Source organism: Myotis yumanensis, unplaced genomic scaffold (assembly GCF_028538775.1).
Source record: "Myotis yumanensis isolate MYYU_CA2020_CCGP unplaced genomic scaffold, mMyoYum1.0.hap1 SCAF_1, whole genome shotgun sequence".
Lineage (NCBI taxonomy): Eukaryota > Metazoa > Chordata > Mammalia > Chiroptera > Vespertilionidae > Myotis > Myotis yumanensis.
In genome coordinates this window covers 113,106,263-113,112,375 of record NW_027223752.1, presented here as the reverse complement: position 1 = coordinate 113,112,375, position 6,113 = coordinate 113,106,263, and the positions used below count along the sequence as shown (strand labels likewise).

Here is a 6,113-nt window from a genome sequence, read left to right as displayed (position 1 = left end):
TAAACAAAGGTGGGGGGGGGGGGAGTTTTCAAACATTAAGAACTGCATAAGTTTCTGCAGTCTTCACTTATGAATTAATAGCTTTTCCTTTCTTCATAACTCCTAAAGCAAATATAGAAGTTTGATTAGGTATTGATAGTAATAAAGCTGAATTCCCTTTAAGAGTTTGGTAAATTAAAATACAAAAGCTCATATATAGTTGTTCAGTTACATTGTGAGTCTTGAGAAGCTGGAGGACAACCTCATTCACTCACCAGAATGTGGAATTCTGTTTCACAATTTCTTGGATACAATTCCTCTCAAACCTTTTCCTCACAGATTAAATTCTAAAACTAGCCAGGTGATTAGGAGAAGAGATTTATCTCACCAGTGGACTTATCTGTTATTTCCTCCTTATTGGGAGATGAATGGCATGACAGAGCAGAAGCAAAGAGGTGTACAATCAATTTTCAAGGTACTAAGTCAAGAAGGTCAGAGCTTCCACAGCATGGCAACAACTTTGCAGATGCCCACATTGTGATGGTTGAAATAATAAAGCCAGCCAAGTTGAAAGCCAAGAGTGCCAAGAGGCCTGCCTTGGCAGCTTTCTACAATGCATCCTTTTGAACATAGTTAGTAACAACTTGTCCAAGGCCCCAATGACTATATAGAGAGAGGACCGCAGCCAGGGAGTAGTCCATTGCAGAGGAAGAATTCAAATACACAGCTGGAAGTAGGCCCAGGAGCAAAACACTGACAACCCTCTCACCAGTCCAGAATGGCGGCTGGGTGACAGGTGAATGTGCTGTATTCCACACCATCTTGGCATAGGTTGGTCCTGGAGAAATGCCGAGATTTGAGCAGGTCTGACCACTGGGTTTCGAAGGAAGAGAGCTTGGCCTCCTCGGGCACTGCAGAGGACACTCAGCCTCCACACACTCACCATCTTGCTCCTCAAGGCTGATATTTCTTTATTGATTTTCTGTTTGGTTGATCTGTCTAGAGCTGTCAGTGGAGTATTAAGGTCCCCAACTATGATTGTGTTGTGATCTGTTTCTCCCTTTAATTCTGTGAGTAGCTGCTTTCGTTGTTCCCTGGTTGTATGCAAATATATTAAGAAGTGTTATGTTTTCTTGATGTAGCATCCCCTTTATCATTATAAAGTGTCCATCTTTGTCTCTTGTTATCTTTATTATTATGAAATCTATTTTTGTCAGATATAAGATGGCTACACCTGCTTTTCTATGGATGTTATTTGCGTGGAGAATCATTTTCTACCCTTTCACTTTGAATTTACCTTTGTCTTTGCAGTTTAGATATGTCTCTTGTAGGCAGCATAGGATTGGTGTTTTTTGTTTGTTTGTTTATCCACTCTGCTACTCTGTGCCTCTTTATTGGTGAATTCAAACCATTTACACTTAGGGTAATTATTGATGTATGAGGATTTTCTATAGCCATTTTGTCTTTTGTTTTCTGGTAGCTGTGTGCCTCCCTTGATTCTTTTCCTTTGTGTTTCTGTGTGTTGTTTTTACCTGGTGGTATACTTCTTTCCTCTTTTTTTTAAGCTGTATGTCCTGGCTTGGGGATTTTTGTGTGTGGTTACCATTAGGTTTATAAAAAATGTACTTGCATATATACCATAGCTTTTTTTCTCTTTTGAGTGTGTCTAATCGTCATCTTCCTTTGCCAGTTCAGACCTTTATCCCCTTCCCTTTAAAGTTTTTGTTGTCACAAATTATCCCTTTTTAAAAAAATTTTTATTAATTTTTTTATAGAGAGGAAGGGAGAGAGATAGAGAGTTAGAAACATCGATCAGCTGCCCCCTGCACACCTCCTACTGGGGATGTGCCGGCAACCAAAGTACATGCCCTTGACTGGAATTGAACCTGGGACCTTTCAGTCCGCAGGCTGACGCTCTATCCACTGAGCCAAGCCAGTTAGGGCATAAATTATCCCTTTTTTATGCTGTAAGTTTTTGGGTGATCTTAGTCAGATTGTTGTGACCCTATGTTCTTTGTTTCAGGTAGAATAACTCCCTTGAGTATTTCTTGTAATGGAGATTTTCTGGTGATAAAATCCTTCAGCTTCTGTATGTCTGGGGACCTCTTTATTTTTCCTTCATGTTTAAAGGATAATTTTGCTGGATATATTATTTGTGGCTGGTAATTTCTATCTATCAGACTTTTAAATATTTGGTTCCACACTCTCCTGGCTTGTAGACTTTCTGCTGAGAAGTCAGATGAAATTATAATGATTTTTCCTTTGTAGGTCACTTCCTTCTTCTCCCTGGCTATTTTGAGAATTTTTTTTATCATTAACTTTTGACAGCTTTCATACTAAGTGCCTTGGAGAAGGCCTCTTTGGATTGAGGTAACTATGTGTTCTGTTTATTTCCTGGATTCGAGGATCTAGTTCTTTCCATAGGTTTGGGAAATTCTCATCCACTATTTGTTTGAATAGACTCTGTTCCATGCTCCCTCTCCTCCTCCTCCACAATGTCTATAATTCCAATATTGTTTTTTTCTGATGGAGCCAGGTAAAGCTCTTTCATTTTTCTTTATGCTCAGTGCTCTCTTCTTCCCTCTGCACCATTTCTTGATTCCTATCTTCGATATCACTAATTCTTTCCTCCAACTGTTTGGCTCTGTTTTCTGTGCTCAGTAGTTTCCTCTTAATCTACTTAATTTTATGTTTCATGTCCAGAATTTCTGATTGGTTGTTTTTTAAAGTTTCAATCTCTTTGATAAAGTACTTGTTTTGTTCATTGATTTGTTTTCTGAATGCATTGAATTGTCTGTATTTTCTTGCATCTCATTGAGTATTTTGAAAACTGAAATCTTGAAATCTGTTATTTATATCCCATATCTCCATGTGTTCCAGCTTGCTTTCTGGAGATTTTTTTTAAATTTTTTCCCTAGTCATCCTTGTTACTGTGGTTATTCATGGTATTCACTGTTCTCCTTTGTATATGCATTTATCTCTGAGGAGGTCTTTCTACTATTTTCCAGTAGATGGTGCTAAATTGCAAGAATTTTTACTTCTGTGATCTCCCAGTCTTGAACCTCTGTAGCTTCAGTAAGCCAGTACAGCCGCCCTGCTTGAGTGTGGGGTTTGTTTTGCCCTCACCATAATGGCAACCCCTGACTTCCATGGGGTTCTGCCCCAAGCACCTCTCCTGAGGATCAGTCACAGAGGGAAACAGTGGTTCTAGTGCAATAGCTCTTGGTTTACAGATAATATTCTCCTGGAAGGAGCAACTCCAAGGGAAATGAAAGGTGAGTTTTGGGAGTCCAAGTGGCAGCAGTGCTCTGTGGTTCCATTTCTTTGTCTGAAGCACCACAGCTGGCCCCACAGTGGAGAGCCACATGGCAGAATCCTGTGCTCTGTCAGGTATCTGCTGACTCAGACACTGTTCACTCCCTCACTGCTCAACCTACTGGGCTGCCTGCCCCTTCCCCCACAGGTCTCTCTCTGTTCCTCCCAGCTAAAGGATGTGTCTGCTACTACTGGATATCTCCCCTTTCCCCACCAGCTAAGCTATGAGCTCCCAGCTGCAGAGTTGCATCTGTGGGGTGTCTGTGCTATCCTCCCTTCTCACCTTCCCACTTATTCCCTGTTGCCCACCTTTAGATATATCAATGCACAATCTCTCAGATGTGCATCTGGGTTGAGCAGGAATTTCTTTGTTGAATTATAATTGGCTAATATGTTGAAATTTCAAGGGTAGAGGACAATGGACTCTCTCACACCACCATTTCTCTGATGTCACCCAGTAGCATGTTCTTCATTTCTGACTAGTCCTTTTTTATGGTTTCTATGTAATTTTTTATGCTGTTGAGGTTCTCACTAAGTTCACTGAGCATCCTTATAATCATTGTTTTGAACTGTATATCTGGTAGATTGTTTGCTTCATTTTCTTCCTTCCTTCCTTCCTTTCTTTCTTTCTTTCTTTCTTTCTTTCTGTCTTTCTTTCTTTCTTTCTTTCTTTCTTCCTTTCTTTCTTTGAGATTTTTAATGTTCATTGAACAGCCTTATAACCAGTGTTTTGAAGTCTATATCTGGTAAATTGCTTGCTTCCATTTTGTTTAGTTTTTTTTTCTGGAGTTTTGTCCTGTCCCTTTATTTAAGATATGTTTCTTGGTTTCTTCATTTTGGCTGCCTTCTTGTGTTTGTTTTTGTGTATTAGGTAGATGTTTCAGTTTAGGCAGAGTGGCCTTATGTTGTAGCTATCCTGTGAAGTCCAGTGGTGCAGACTCCCTGGTTACCTGAGCCAGGTGCTGGAGAACTGTCTCTTTGTGGGTTGTGTGTGCCCTCCTGTTGTAGTTGAGCCTTTATTGTTATTGGTATGCCAGTGGATGGAATTGACACTCAGGCTCACTGGATGTGAGGATTGGCTGTTACTACAGCAGATGAGCTGTTGTGCAGGTGCTAACTCCACAGAGTGGATTCACTGTAGTGGGGTTCTGTTGCCTATTGAGTCCATCCTTTGGCTGTATTATTTGTGCAGCTAATTGGGTGGTGTGATCTGAAGTTGGGCACTTGTTGAATAGTATTATCTTTGGGCACTTATCAATGTGGAATTGTGGTGAGCCTGGCAGACAGAACAGAGTGGGTCCCTATGCCACCAAAGACCTTCCATAAAGTAGAGAGATGCTAGGTCAGGAAACCCAGGTTCAAGTCCAGATCTGCCTCTGACTTTGGGTATGACCTTGAGCAGGTCATGGGATTTTCTGGGACAGACCAGGGTTTTGGAGTGGTGTGTAGATGGGAGGAGTGCTGGCAGATCTGGCAGGGAAGTGCTTTTAAAGACTGGTCTGCTGCTCTTCTCTTGCAGACAGGGTCTGTGATGACTGCAAAGCATATGCAGAGCTTGGCCTGCTATTGGGGAGAGCTCCTAGCCTCTAAGAGAGTGGGAGACAGGGGGAAAAAGCAGGATTGAAATTCCATCAGGTGCTCACAGAGCCTGCTCCCTGGAGGCCCCCATGCCTTTGTTTCATTTAATCAATATGCAATTAAATTAAAATCTCAGATTAAGAATTTCCAGTGGTGTTGAGACCAGGTTTTCTGAGGGGTAGGCAGAGTAGAGGCTCCTGGATCTGCCAGCTCTCAGCCCCTCACCATCCTGGACTGTCCCACCCTCTCTGGCCTCAAGGTTACCTTCCCCAGCCATGCAGGCCAGAGTGAGACTCCCATTTTCCACTTAACAGGGCATCAGTGGGGCAAGAGGATCAGGAGAAAAGAGTCTGCTCACTAGACCTTGAACACCACCCTGGGCCATCAGGGTTCTGATTACCCTCAAATGACCAGGGAAAGTGGGGAGAGTGAGGCCATGGCAGAACTGGACTGAAGCCTGGCCTGCCCCATATGCTTACCTCCTGTCTCCTCCTTTCTTTGATTGGCCCAGACCAGGGCACCAACACCACTGGGTGCTGAACGCTCACTATGTGCATATGCTATTCTGACTCTTTTACACACATTAACCCATTTAATCTTCAAAACAACTGCTAGAGGGAAGTACTAATATTAATTCCAGATGAGAAAACCAAGGCAAGGAGCAACCAGTGTCACCAGCTAGTTAATGGTAGAACTAGGATTTGAACACAACAGTGCTTGCTCCAAACCCCTTAAGCACTAAAGGCTCTGGTGTTGAGATCTTGCTATTATAGGCTGCTTTGGAAGGCATGGATTCCAGGACCCTCATTACCAGGAGGTGGTAGAACACTCAGCCACCTCCTGAGCAGACCCCATGCCTGCCACAACAGCTCATCACATGCCCCTTCACAAACACAAAACTAGCTCTTAGGCAGGAGGCTAAAACTCCTTCTGGGGCTCACATTATCAACACCTGGAGTTTTCAGTCTTCCTATACAGACAGCATTGTTCAGGGATGTCTGAAACTCTGCCCTTAGACCAACACTGGCCAACAGAAATATACTGAGCCACAAATGCAAGATACATATGAAATTTAAAATTTCTAGTAACCACATTAAAAAAAAGAAACAGGTTAAATAAATTTTAAAATATATTTAACTCAATGCATCTGAAATATTACCATTTCAACATGTATTCAGTATTAAATATTATTGAGCTATTTGTACATTCTTTTATTGTTCTAAGTCTCTGAAATCCAATGT

At 41.9% G+C, this 6,113-nt stretch overlaps 1 pseudogene; it reads right to left on the bottom strand.

Annotated features, from left to right (window-relative positions):
- Positions 1-279: 279 nt before the first annotated feature.
- Positions 280-925, bottom strand: LOC139005005 (succinate dehydrogenase [ubiquinone] cytochrome b small subunit, mitochondrial-like; annotated as a pseudogene).
- Between the last annotated feature and the right edge of the window lie 5,188 nt (positions 926-6,113).